This window comes from Lepisosteus platostomus, chromosome 5 (genome assembly GCF_059453375.1).
Source record: "Lepisosteus platostomus isolate fLepPlt1 chromosome 5, fLepPlt1.hap1, whole genome shotgun sequence".
NCBI lineage: Eukaryota > Metazoa > Chordata > Actinopteri > Semionotiformes > Lepisosteidae > Lepisosteus > Lepisosteus platostomus.
This window is the reverse complement of record NC_142615.1, coordinates 16,571,997-16,586,631: the sequence shown is the minus strand read 5'-3', so window position 1 is coordinate 16,586,631 and position 14,635 is coordinate 16,571,997. Positions and strand designations below refer to the sequence as shown.

Here is a 14,635-nt window from a genome sequence, read left to right as displayed (position 1 = left end):
GAAATGCTGAAATGATCTCTCGGCTCCTCGGTTGTCATTTCTGCTCCGTAAAGGAATCACAGCACGCGTCGGCTTCCAGCACGGTGGGTCGGGACACGATGCCGGGGGTCGGAGAGAGCGATGTCTTCCTCGTTAGTATAGTGGCAAGTATCCCCGCCTGTCACGCGGGAGACCGGGGTTCGATTCCCCGACGGGGAGTAGCTTTTCTTTCACCTCCTTAGAGAAATGACTGCCTTTCACTTCTCTGTTTTCTTTCACAGCGTCGTGCACCTTTTCATTGCTCTCGCTTTCAGAGCCTCCGCACGGCACACGACTCGACATCAGGAAGCACATTGAAGTGAAAGCAGGAAGCGCTGCGACATGCACTGTGCAGATCCCGCCACACTAAGAGGTGAGTGGGTCTGTTCGATGCACAAAGAACGCTTTGAGAAGCGTCAAAGGCAAGTCATTCCGAGTTGGTCGTTTGTGTTTTCCGTTCAGACGCGAAATGCTGAAATGATCTCTCGGCTCCTCGGTTGTCATTTCTGCTCCGTAAAGGAATCACAGCACGCGTCGGCTTCCAGCACGGTGGGTCGGGACACGATGCCGGGGGTCGGAGAGAGCGATGTCTTCCTCGTTAGTATAGTGGCAAGTATCCCCGCCTGTCACGCGGGAGACCGGGGTTCGATTCCCCGACGGGGAGTAGCTTTTCTTTCACCTCCTTAGAGAAATGACTGCCTTTCACTTCTCTGTTTTCTTTCACAGCGTCGTGCACCTTTTCATTGCTCTCGCTTTCAGAGCCTCCGCACGGCACACGACTCGACATCAGGAAGCACATTGAAGTGAAAGCAGGAAGCACTGCGACATGCACTGTGCAGATCCCGCCACACTAAGAGGTGAGTGGGTCTGTTCGATGCACAAAGAACGCTTTGAGAAGCGTCAAAGGCAAGTCATTCCGAGTTGGTCGTTTGTGTTTTCCGTTCAGACGCGAAATGCTGAAATGATCTCTCGGCTCCTCGGTTGTCATTTCTGCTCCGTAAAGGAATCACAGCACGCGTCGGCTTCCAGCACGGTGGGTCGGGACACGATGCCGGGGGTCGGAGAGAGCGATGTCTTCCTCGTTAGTATAGTGGCAAGTATCCCCGCCTGTCACGCGGGAGACCGGGGTTCGATTCCCCGACGGGGAGTAGCTTTTCTTTCACCTCCTTAGAGAAATGACTGCCTTTCACTTCTCTGTTTTCTTTCACAGCGTCGTGCACCTTTTCATTGCTCTCGCTTTCAGAGCCTCCGCACGGCACACGACTCGACATCAGGAAGCACATTGAAGTGAAAGCAGGAAGCGCTGCGACATGCACTGTGCAGATCCTGCCACACTAAGAGGTGAGTGGGTCTGTTCGATGCACAAAGAACGCTTTGAGAAGCGTCAAAGGCAAGTCATTCCGAGTTGGTCGTTTGTGTTTTCCGTTCAGACGCGAAATGCTGAAATGATCTCTCGGCTCCTCGGTTGTCATTTCTGCTCCGTAAAGGAATCACAGCACGCGTCGGCTTCCAGCACGGTGGGTCGGGACACGATGCCGGGGGTCGGAGAGAGCGATGTCTTCCTCGTTAGTATAGTGGCAAGTATCCCCGCCTGTCACGCGGGAGACCGGGGTTCGATTCCCCGACGGGGAGTAGCTTTTCTTTCACCTCCTTAGAGAAATGACTGCCTTTCACTTCTCTGTTTTCTTTCACAGCGTCGTGCACCTTTTCATTGCTCTCGCTTTCAGAGCCTCCGCACGGCACACGACTCGACATCAGGAAGCACATTGAAGTGAAAGCAGGAAGCGCTGCGACATGCACTGTGCAGATCCCGCCACACTAAGAGGTGAGTGGGTCTGTTCGATGCACAAAGAACGCTTTGAGAAGCGTCAAAGGCAAGTCATTCCGAGTTGGTCGTTTGTGTTTTCCGTTCAGACGCGAAATGCTGAAATGATCTCTCGGCTCCTCGGTTGTCATTTCTGCTCCGTAAAGGAATCACAGCACGCGTCGGCTTCCAGCACGGTGGGTCGGGACACGATGCCGGGGGTCGGAGAGAGCGATGTCTTCCTCGTTAGTATAGGACCTGTCACCTGTCCCCACCTGTCACGCGGGAGACTGGGGTACATCAGGACGCGCATTGAAGTGAAAGCAGGATGCGCTGTGACATGCACTGTGCAGATCCCGCCACACTAAGAGGTGAGTGGGTCTGTTCGATCACAGCGCTAGACGAATCCCCAATCCCCTTTTGTGCCTGGCGACAAAAGATGTCTGTTTCCGCCCGGTTTCGAACCGGGGACCTTTCGCGTGTGAGGCAAACGTGATAACCACTACACTACGGAAACGGTGGTAAGACGTGCCCAGCGGCCCAGCGCTGAGCTTCGCCAATGCGATTCAGCTGCTTCCAGTGCCTTTATTGGAGTGCGCTGATGGACCGTGCTCTCTCTCCAGAGACCAGCACGCCTGTCATGGACGGAGCAGGAAAGGCGGCGCCACATTCTACAGCCCTCTCCACGCAATCGACGAAATCGGGCTACTGAAGTGGAGAAAATCGCCTCTCCAGAAAGTGCAAATATCATCTTGGAGACTATTAATCCTATTGCCGAAGGTCAGCCCTGTCTACCAGAGTAACCCTCCCACAGCGATGATCAGCTCGTCTCACACGCGAGAAGTTTCGGCTGGAAACAAGCGCCCCCTCTTCTCGCACGTTTTGCACGTTCGAGTAGTTTTAATGCGGCTCCTTCGTACACGGTGCTGATCTTTGGAAAGCAGGAGGCAAAACTGACACGTTCCCATACCGGGAGTCGATCCCGGGCTGCTTGGGTGAAAACCAGGAATCCTAACCGCTAAACCATATGGGAGCACACAACCCTGCTGTTCCGGGCATCATGCAAGCAAACTACATAAATATGAGAACACGCAAGAGAGTTGTCACTCAGAGTGTCGAAGGGTCGATGTATACTGGGGCTCAGTTGAAATGCAACGTCAGGACTTTTCCGAATTATGTCACACGAAGAGAGCACATCCTTTTCCGCCCTGCTACATGTGTATCGGTAACTCGCCGTGATCGTATAGTGGTCAGTACTTTGCGTTGTGGCCGCAACAACCCCGGTTTGAATCCGGGTCACGGCAGAATAGGGGCGTCTGCTTTTACTACTTGCACGAATGAAGGCAAGAAAAAGCCAATCGATGTGAACGAACGGCGCTTTACAGAGGAGTACTGCCTGACTGGATCGTTGATGAACGACAGAGGCCACTTCGACCTCTTCTCGGTTTTCTTCAATGACTTACTAAAGATCTTCTTCACATTCGCCCATGCAGGGGAAGCCAGTTACACCAAAGCAAACGCAGGAAAGTGCAATTCAAGCAGAGACCAGGAGGGACTTGTTTACACCGAGAGTGGGCGGAGAATGGAACAATGCGCCCAGCCCTGTTGCTGGAGCCGATTCTTGATGAGATCTTGGGCTCACTAAGAGGCCCCCGCTGGATGCTAATCTTTCTGTTGTACTTGCAGGTCCTGCGCTGCTTTTGAGCCGACAGAGCTCGTCCTGGTCTGTCGGCACAGCCCAATTGCAAATGATCGGCTCCGGTTACAGAAGAAACGTGCGTTTGGTACTGTTGTAACAGAAGGAATAAGGTTCTTGATCCCAAGATGAAGTAAAACAGATGAGTGTATTGCATGCAAGGAACAATAAAGCCGAAGTCTTGTTTCCCGCAAGAAACAACAAAACCGAAGTATTGTTCGATGTGCCGGTACAAACTTTTAGGTTATATAGTCCTTGCTTGCTGCTTCAGACGTCATTCAATGTTATGGTAAGGGGGGGGGTCATGGTATTTGGCCAGTTAAGAGGCCCTGGCCAAATGGTCAGTTTAAGATTATGCCCCCAGGGGGTTCCTTGTTCGCATCTGGAATCCTTATCAGTTAACCCCCTTTCCTGCCATAAACCCCTGTTGCTTAGAAGTCTAATTTTCAGGCAGAACTGACTTAAGTTAACCCTTTTTACATCTTATCTCTTACTTCATTCCCCCCTTATAAAATATGGCATACGTCAGGACTGCCTATTTTTACACATACAATGTCAGGGCAGATCTTTCCTTTTTAGATGTACAGGCATGCATTACCATGACATTGTGTGTTCCACAGTTACAACAATATGTTATTGATGTTTTTGTACAAGTGATAGTTACAATTATACATATAAAACAACCGTTATCCTACAAATACATAAAGTCCTACTCCAGGACCCAAACGCAGACCTCAGCCATGTGGAGATCTATCGTCAGGATCTTGGAACAGCAATACTGACCCAACTCCGATTATAATTTTTTGGCTTATAGATATGCCAACACCCGGAATGTATTGATACCATATCCCCAGAAATGCTCCTCAGGCCTAACAAGCACACTGTTGGTCTTAGGAAACATCAGACACAGAAACGGTAACAACATCCTTCTTTCTGTTCACTCAGTCTCTGGTGCCGTGGGTCGGTGAAAGTGCGATACGCGGATCCAGCGATCTCATCCTGTCACTCAGATGGCACAGTCAGTAGTTGGTGGCACTTGATATGGTCCCTCCCAGCAGGATTGCAACGTCTGGCAGGGTATCTCTTCTTCACCTACACCCACTCTCCAGGTATCTGGTCGTGTCTCCCCTCTACTGGAGGTCCCCAAGCGTCCGGCACCTGTTCACGAGCCCTGTGCACTGCTTCAGTTAAGAAACCTACAATACTTTAATAGAGAGTTAGTTAATTCATCAGTGCGTTAGCCAAACTTGGCTTCCAGGGAGTTTCTTTGGCTGCCCGTGATGATCTCAAATGGGCTCAGTCTCACAGTTCTGTTTGCTCCAGCCCGCAAACCGCACAGGACTGCAGGTAGAGCATCTACCCACGGTGTTCCTTCAGTTGATATTTCCTTAGTTGGTCTTTCAGACTGTGGGTGATGGGGGCAATGTGACTTCTAACTTACCCCTAGTGAGGCAATTACAGCCTGGCACACCTTCCCAGTGTAGTATGCCCCTAGATCAGTATCCAAGGGGAAGGGCAGTCCGTACCACGGGATCATCTTTGTCATACACTTGGGTATGTGCCAGCCCACATCCCATCATTATACAACCCCACATTTTTACACATTTGTTCTAACCACTATTAAACATCTATTAAAGCCCTCAACCTGAATTCTCCCCTTTCCCCAATAGAGGTTTCACAGGGGTCTCAGACTCCCGCTCTCCCAGTGCCGCTCGTCTGGCATCTGCATCTGCATGGTTGTTACCTTGAGTTACTGGAATTCTTTATTTATTGTGTTATTTACACCTTACTCAAGCTGCTTCTGTCGGCAGCTGTAAAACTACAAATCAGTTCAGAGACAAGCCCAGTATTCTCAACTGGAGTCCCTGCCGTTGTGAGAGAATCCTATTTCTCCATAGCCATCCAGAATTGTGGCCTACATGCAACAAATACATACATTATATACATATACAGTAACCCTTTGTCCACACTTACATATAAAGGAATGGTTGATCCATCTGAGGAAACCCCAGTCTCAGCACCTGTAAGAGAGCTTGTTTCAAATTATTACAGGCGGCTTTTGCTGCTGGAACCAAGGCAATCTTGTCCTTGTACTGCACTCCCCCCTTAAGCAGATCTGTTAAAAGTTGTGCTCACCCCGTAAAAACATTGCACCCTGGCCCTGTTAAAATTCCACAATGCTCGACACAAAAGGGCCTTATTATAACTGCTTAATATTAGACACTCTAAAGCTGAAGCAACTCAGACTTGTGGGTTTCCTCGTCAGGGGAAGAACTCAGAATACCATCAACATACTGAGTGATCACAGTCAGTTGAAGCCACGTGATACCCTGTTCTGGATAGTCATTCTTTGTAATGCATAATATTCCAACCCAATAGATCTGGGATAAAACCACCCATTAAAATCTGGTACTCGGCAAGTAAAACTTGCTGCCCCAATACTCCTGTGGCTTCCTGCCGTCTCCCCATATACATTACTCTATAGCACACTGTTGAACAGAGGAGTGAAACAAGCATGACAGTAGTGCTCCAGTATCCCCTAACAGAGAAACCAACACTCCATTAACAATACATTTTTATCCACTGGACTGGGACAGACTTAAGGAGGCTACAAGGGATTTACAGGATCTAATCGTTAGGTAAACAGATCTTCTCACAAGACGTTATTCTCCCCAGTCTCGATTCTAAACCTACAGCGTTTCAGCATGTCTGGTTTCGAGACATTCGAAAAAATCCAAATTGTTTCCACTATTGCAACTAATTGTATAAAAATACAAAAACTGTTTATCTAACTACTTTTACGTCCACCTGTACTGTACTTATACGTTTCAGACGCTCTTATATTTTCCAATCTCCTTACAGATGCAGCCATTCAAAGTGCGCGGTACAGACACATACCAGAGGTAATTGGCTACGGCGTCGTGCATCGTGACGCGCGATGACGCAAAATACCGCGGTATGTGATTGGTTGACCGACAGGGGCACTCGTGGTCCGTTGGTCTGTCGTAGAAAGACTTACTGTAAACGTCTTTACTGTGCCCGTTGTAGATATTGAATTTTACCACTGAAGGGAAATCTTAGTAGCTGAGCATAAAAAGAATAGGAGCATACTGTAACGCGTGTGAAGGACATAAACGATATTAATTTTGGAACATAAACATACAGTATATAGCTGGTCTTGGTACTTTAAAGAAAAAAATACACACCAGTATTCCATTTCTCCCTAAACATTGTAAACTTCGAAGTCTTTAACTAACGTGATACCGGAGTCAACAAGCATACTTTTAGAATTTGATTAAAAGGGAATATAATATGGAATCGCGTATCTCAAGAATTTAATAACGGTATGATTATATCCATGTACTGCGACAGGGCTCTGTAGGGCTGTTTCGCCTACGTGTTCATGCGAGCTGTTTTGTAGCCCACTGGTCTAGGTGCGTGACTACCAACTGGCAGGTTGTGTGTTCGAATCCAGCTGGTGCTGGACTTTTCATTTTTATTTATTAATTTTTTAATCGCGTAACATAAACATATTACCGTATGCAAACTGTACTGTATACAGTATGAATATGTATATTTAATGTCTTAACTGTGCCCATTTAAGTATTGAATATTCATATCTAATTTTACCACTGAAGGGAAATATTATTACATGGGGATTCAGTTGTCTGAAAAAACGCGTTTATTTCGGGCTGAAAAACACGTTTTGAAAAGTGTGCTGTTACTGCCCCATAACTTACATGGGGTTGACCAAACTTGCAGAAACATGTTTATTTCTGCTGAGAAACACGTTTTGACCCTTTCTGCACACTGGGGTTAAGAGCTGAGTGTGTGGGCTCTTCTGAGCATAAAAAGAATAGGAGCATACTGTAACGCGTGTGAAGGCCATAAACGATATTACTTTTGGAACATAAACATACAGAATATGGCTGGTCTCGGTACTTTAAAGAAAAAAATACACACCAGTATTCCATTTCTTCCTAAACATTGTAAGCTTCGAAGTCTTTAACTAACGCGATACCGGAGTCAACAAGCATACTTTTAGAATTTGATTAAAAGGGAATATAATATGGAATCGCGTATCTCAAGAAATTAATAACGATATAATTATATTCATGTTGCAAAAGAACTGCAACGGACATAAAAACTCCCTTGCTTTTAACAGAGCGTTCCATAATTTCTAACTACGAAAATGCCAGGTGAAAGGATTTGTAAACATATTTTGTTAAAGCAAGTCAGTTTTTTCCGCAACACATAAAATACATTTTTCCAAGAAAGTTTAGCCTTTGTCACTAATGAAACCACTAAATAAAGACATAAATATAGAAATCTTAAGATTTGTTTTATTTAATGTTGGTAGCAGGATGAACTGTCAGAGTGTATATTTTGTCGCAGAGTTGCTGCAAGATGTTAACAGTGAAAAAGGTATTTAGAAATGAGTTATTTCAAGATGAAAAAGAAAACATACACGAAACATGGTTTCATTATGACCAGAATCGGTCTTGAGATATTTTTAACTTGATTTACAGTATTTGAAAGGTATGTCTTAACACCGATACTACAGTGCTTAAGTACTGCTCACGTATATGTTTCTAGGTTTATATTATGCATTTCATACGGTCAAATTACTTTTTGAGCAACTAATAAGAAGCGCGAAACGGTATGTGTTTTAGTTTCGTTTTGTGCTGGGACCTGTGGATTGATTAGAGATATCAAGTACATACAAGTCATTTTTTAAATGTTGTAGTTCGTCTTGAAAAAATGTTACGAGTACATCATCTATCAACAATTACACAGGTTCTGTTTTCATATTGCGGATTTTGGTTACGTAATATTATTTTCTAGATTTCACGTTGTGAATATATAATTTGGGCAAACAGAGCCGCAAAGAAGTACATTATTGGTTGTTGTTTTTTTTTTGCAGTTTTATCTAGAACAAGCGATGCTTAAACCTTTGTCTGATTCTTGTGAAACTATCCACACGACAGTTACAGTACCTAGGAGTTGACTTCAGTGATGTCACTGATGGGATGTTTCTAAAAATCCATCCTCTGTAAAACGTCTTCTCTAGTTGTCCTGCATATGTATTCGCTAATGAAGCTGTGTGTTCTGAGCCTGGATCTCTACATTTCTGTATGAACCAGCTTAGAGGGCTAAAGACAGCTTGTGTTTAAATTGAGTGTAAGGCAATTTATGCTTCTAAAGTCATGGTCAGCATTTATTTTTGTACTGTGCTGTAAACTTGTTCTGTTAAAGTCACATTATTTTATAGCGTTTTTATAGTGTTATCAAATCCAGTGGCGCTGTGTGTTAGTTTCCTGACTCCCATGTCACATGGTCTGTGATTGAAACCTGTAAAACCGGTTTAATTCGTCACAGCCAGCACTCTTCAGGTGTGAGGGTCTTCTGCTCAGAATGAAACGCTAAAATGTTTGTGTATATTCTAATGGTAGTGGGGGCAGGGTGTGTGGGAACAGGTTTGGTTGAAATTGCATTGGAGATCTATGTTCTTCACACCTGAAACATTTTCTCTGAAAGCATTTTCTTCGCAGTTTAACCGATCTTGTTACAGCATGTCACAGTTTACTATTATTAACCATATTAATTTTAAGTGCTTAATGTAAAATCTTGTAAAAATATATTTTCATTGTTCAAATATACATTAAGTCTGACTATCATATAATAAGTTAAATACAAAACTAAAGAAAAAATAGGGTTAAATATAATTCAAAATATTTTGCTAACAATGTTAACTGTTGATGAATAACAAAATGTATTAACTAAGGAGTAGGATGGCACAGTTGTTAGTATGTTTTTTGTTTTGTTTCTTTTTCATAAATACAACAGTAGTACCTGATGTCTCAGTGGCTTTCAAAATTAAATTATGCATGCAAACCTGTGAACTAGAAAGATAACTAAGATATCCATCCATTATATTCCATAATATCCATGAAATATATGGCGCTGAAATATGTGTGACGCAGTGGTGGCCTGACACGGTGAGGTGCCCTGGCAGCTGTATGATGCAGTGGTGGCCTGGCACGGTGAGGTGCGCTGACAGCTGTGTGATGCAGTGGTGGTCGGGTATGTAGAGGTGTCGTGCGAGGCATGCTTTTTGCACGCATGAAGTAAATCCCACGATCGCTTTTGAACTTGGACAAAGTACTTCCAAAGGAGCGCTATGCGCAAAGATTTAACAAGCTCAACCCCCGCCGACGATTTGTTGTGAAGAAGCAGAACATTCAAGTTTCACAGACAGAAGCAGCACGCCAGCACAGCCAACATTAAAACGGAGGGCACACTACGATTTGCATTGACACAAAAGTGATCTGGGCAGACGTCGTTCCCTGCATAACGCAAAAAGTGGCAAAGCGCTTTTGGGTTGAGAGGACGCAAGAAGGTTTTTGTTTTGTGCCTTGATGTCAAGCTGAGAAAGTATCTTTAAACACTTTGCTTAGTTTCTCGAGAGACTGCCAAAAAGCAGTTCCCTCCCTTTCGTCTGAAGCCAGCTGAAAGGGGGTCTCGACAGAAGCACCTGGAAGCGGTGGGATTCGAACCCACACCCCTGAAGAGACTGGAGCCTTAATCCAGTGCCTTAGACCGCTCAGCCACACAACCCCCTGCGTGCTGTCTCTTTGTCTCATTACTTGCCTGGAGGAAGCCGGGTGGGTTTTGCTCTTGTCGCCCGACTTAGTGGCGTTATGACCGTGGAACTGACTGCACCTGCTTTTTCTGAGATGCTTCCCCTCTCATGGCGAGATCTCGACTTCTTTAACACCTCTGGATAAAGATCTTCTGTGGAGCAGGTTTCAGACCTCTGCGTACAGCACCCTTGATGTCATTTTATTTTTACAGCAGCCGCATCTGGAAAGTTGTGTCTTTTACGTTTTATTTGAACAACAAAACTACATACAATACAAACAAGAGCACATATAACGTATCAAGAAAACCATCAAGGGCACATGCTATAATACAATTACACTTTATGAAAAACGATTACACAAAGGTATTCGGGTTTGCTTGAACCTTTAAAAAAAAGTGATCGTAAACTACCCAGCTTACAATCTCTGAGGTAGTTGTCACTAAACTCTAACGTGATGTGCCGTGTGCCTTTACTTTTGTAAAAAAAATGGTATCGGGAAAATTAAAGTCGAAACCCAAAACAGTAACATATTTAAGAGTAAATGCCTCTTAATAGCTAGCAAGCGCTCCTAGTTAGTAAAGTTGTTTGTGTCCCTGCCTGTCACGCGGGAAACCGGGGTTTGATTACCGACGGGGAGACAGCTAGTTTTTTTTATGACCAGATTCCAGTCTTTAATGCTGTGTGTGAGAGTTTACGTAACTTTCCTTTTCTCACATTTTCTGACGACTATTCCGAAGGAGCGCCCTGTCAGCTCCTAATACTTTTCAAAAATCTGCCTGCATGTTTGATTAGTTTTGTTTTACTTAGAAAAAGTTCAATATCGATCATAACTAAAGAAAATTATGATCAGAAACAAAAACAAAATGTTGAAGATGCAACTCGATCTTGAATCAGAGCTGGGTGACATGGGCTAACTTGTCCTGCACTGATCAGACTAATTGAAATGGTCTGATTCAGAGCCTGTGCAGCTTGTGCTAATACAACAACACCAGTATTGAACCCTCAGCACCATACTGACTACTGAGCACAAGTTCAGCTGCTCTCCAGCTTTGTTACGCATGTTTTTTTATTGCAAATGGAGCTGATCTCCAGACAGTGCAGTGTTAGTCAGCAGCCTCTACTAGTAATACATCGCCCCTGTCCAAAATCTCTAGGTAAAAAAAACACATTTTATACATTTGTCTGTTTAAAGATATAATCTCTTTAAAAAAGACAAAGGGTTTGTGTGTCAATTGTTTCGAATTAATTTCGAACGCAAAGAAAAGTAGTTTTCTTCCAAGAAATCACACATTTGTCGCATCCTCCATACTATACTTCTCTCTTGTAGTAGTAAAGCATTTTGATTTAAACTGAACAATATATTAAATGTTTCATCTATACACTTACGATTAACATAGGCAGCCTTGAACGGATTGCGGAAATCAAATATACAGATGGATTCAGAGTGTGCTTTCCAACTTTTGTGTAACATTTTCCTTTGATAGGGCGGAGTTGTTTTTAAAATCTGGATTAAATAAAAAGGAGTGACGTCAGTGTAAAACAGCTTTCCTTCATGGGGAACAACAGTTGTGTTCCATATTTCTAATTATTTTGGTTTCAAGATAGCAATTTAGTATGAAACATAAAAGCCAGCTGGATAAATCTGTTACACGTCATTTACAATGGTCTTTCAACTAATAGCCCGTGCAGGGATCAAACCCCAACTGTTGTTGCGAGTTGCATAAGGCTCTGCAACATGCAGATGAGAAACTAACCTCCGCTTCTTCATTATATACACAGTGAGCTATATTTGCGAGCCTACTGCCCCCTGCGGGCTCTGTATTTGATTGCGGTACAAGACCGGCCGTGGAGGTAAAGTGAGACGGGTGTGTACATTAAAAGGCTCATAGCGTCCCTGGGAAGGCTCAAACCACCACCCTTTTTGTTAACAACCGAGCCACAAAGACTCATGTACAGCTTAACACTCCTCGGTCTCAGTGAAAGTGATACACTCCGTAAAATTTCTGGAGAATCATTTGTCAATTTCCCTACGGGATTAATAAAGTATTATCTATCTCTCTTAAAGGAAAATCGCCAACAGTGGCCGATATCTATTGGAGTTTTTTTCATTCTATACTGCAATTTCTGAAGGGTACAGGCTTGGGGAATTGGACCTTATGGTGAAGGCTGCGGGCTCAGCAGCAGCAGAACCTGATCAGTATCGGTTGACTCCGATATACTTTGACAACTTAACTTCTTGATTTAGAGACATTTACCTTAGTGTCGGTATACTAAGATGTTTTGGTAACGAGGAAGGACGGACAAAGCAAATTGGCAGAATGTGTGCTATTTTGTTGACTACAAGTCCTCACATGCCAGAGGGTCAATATTAAAAAAAAACGTAACAGTATAATCTCTTGTACTTCACAATTTAATAGTGTCTGTTACATTGTGTCTCACACCTCAGTCTCAGAATTGTGAGACGAGTTTGTAATCAGGAGGGAGGGCCATAGCAATTCAGCAGAAATTGCATTCACCTTTTCCCAATGCATTCTCACATGCCATTTTCTCACATGCCATGCTCAGAGGCTCATATTTTTAAAATGGTACCGTAAAATGTCCTGAAGTTCAGGATTTTGACAGTCTGTTATATTGTGTCTCACACCTTGATGTCAGAAATATGAGATAATTTTAAAATCAGGAGGGAGGGCCCTAGAAATATAGCAAACATTGCATTTACCATTTGACAATGTATTCTCTCGTGCCATGTTCAGAGGGTCGTATTTAAAAAAAATGGTACAGTACAATGTCCTGAAGTTCAGGATTTTGATAGTCTTTTCCATTGTCTATCACACATCTGTGTCAGAATTTTTAGACATTTTTATAACCAGGAGGTAGGTTCGATCACCCTCTGCTCATCCTCAGTTAACCATTTAGTCTCATATGCCATGTTCTAAATGTCCCATTTAAAACGGCTATATTAAAATTTCTTGTAAAATGCAAGAGTTTGAGACTTTTTATGATCAGAAGGCAAGGTCGTGGAAAATATGCAGGAAGTGCCAGTGAATTTACGTTTTGCCTTTGTCTTATTTACTCGTGGTATAACATGCCAGTTTGTTTTATTGTGAGTTGTGTTTCTGAAATGTGTTTCATACAAAAATGCAATTTGGACAGTCTCTACTTACATATTCCCCTTTACTGAGGAAATGTACAATAATACATCCGGATAAGTATTTTTTAAAATGACTGTAGAGAGCCATCTACAGGCGAAAGACGACATAACATCACAGCAGTAGCATTTAAGATGGAACGAAAAACACAAAGCAGCAGCTGGCGAATAAGAAGCCAACTTCAGCCTCGTTAATGCAATAGCATTAGGTGAGGTGGAAAAATATTTCTTGCTCTGAACCTTAACATTTTTATAGGAGGTGTTCTAGGACCTCTTGCCTCAGAAAAAAAACTGCCAGTACATCACTTATTTCTACTCCATCAATAGCAGCAGTGTTATCAGTACTGAGCCCTAAATGTAGGTCCTATCATCATATAAAAAGTCGAAAGTATCGACTGCATTCAACTGATAAAATGTATCTTCTATGAGAGTTATATCTTTATCCAAAATACATCGGAAACAAATTTGCACGTTTTTTGGGGGGGATCCTGAAGACTGAGACTCAAAACTTTTTTTTCCTTCTTTCCAGGAGGAAGGATTATTCAGATGCAAACATTGTCCCAAAATCGATGTACTCTTCAATGATATTCAAATCCTCAAATTCTTCATCTGAATGTCGATATTGAAATATGATATCGTACAAATTGTGGTTTTCTTTTTAAAGCAAATTTTATGCTTTAAATTAAATAAATTGTATTTATTATGAATGTGCCGGAATTTTTTCAATACTTTAGAGGGTTCTGCCATTTTAGATGTTGTTCCTGTCTGATTTATCAAATGTGTCATTTAAATCTCCCGTCATTTCTATATCAGCCTGAAGGCCTTGAAGTAAAGATTGCAATTCATCCAAAAATGCAATTCATCCAAAAAAAGTTTCCCACTGGTGATACATACAAGGAAATGAATGTACATTTTCCCCCCAAATCAACAAATTTAAAATCAAATACCTCCCTCATCTGCAGGTGGAGAGAATAATGTCAGAATAAATACAGGTTTAAAAGTCAGGAGCATTGATCGTCCTATTTTAAAATGACACTAAAATGCTCACAATATATTAAAAAGCTCTGTAAAATAATAAAAAAAATAAAACAAGGTAAAAAGAAATAATACACAGTTATAAAGCTCAGGAATTATCAATGGGAAGTTACAATGGGTTAATATGATTTAAAAAATAAAATGTTTGAAAAAAACCACTTACAATATGCTAAAAATGGCAAGAATACTTAAAACAGGTGTGTAAAATTTAAAAAAATAAATAAAACAAGTTAAAAATAAATACTAAATGGGTTTAAAATTCAGGAATGTGATTGGTCAGATGCTTACAAT

At 42.8% G+C, this 14,635-nt stretch overlaps 5 non-coding genes across 5 annotated transcripts; 4 read left to right on the top strand and 1 right to left on the bottom strand.

The window, feature by feature from the left end:
- The first annotated feature begins 126 nt into the window (after window positions 1-126).
- Window positions 127-198, top strand: trnad-guc (transfer RNA aspartic acid (anticodon GUC)). The gene has a single exon. It is a non-coding gene; the product is annotated as a tRNA-Asp (tRNA).
- A 412-nt stretch (window positions 199-610) lies between these two features.
- Window positions 611-682, top strand: trnad-guc (transfer RNA aspartic acid (anticodon GUC)). Its single transcript has one exon. It is a non-coding gene; the product is annotated as a tRNA-Asp (tRNA).
- Window positions 683-1,094: 412 nt separating this feature from the next.
- Window positions 1,095-1,166, top strand: trnad-guc (transfer RNA aspartic acid (anticodon GUC)). Its single transcript has one exon. It is a non-coding gene; the product is annotated as a tRNA-Asp (tRNA).
- A 412-nt stretch (window positions 1,167-1,578) lies between these two features.
- trnad-guc (transfer RNA aspartic acid (anticodon GUC)) lies at window positions 1,579-1,650 on the top strand. The gene has a single exon. It is a non-coding gene; the product is annotated as a tRNA-Asp (tRNA).
- A 616-nt stretch (window positions 1,651-2,266) lies between these two features.
- trnav-cac (transfer RNA valine (anticodon CAC)) lies at window positions 2,267-2,339 on the bottom strand. The gene has a single exon. It is a non-coding gene; the product is annotated as a tRNA-Val (tRNA).
- Between the last annotated feature and the right edge of the window lie 12,296 nt (window positions 2,340-14,635).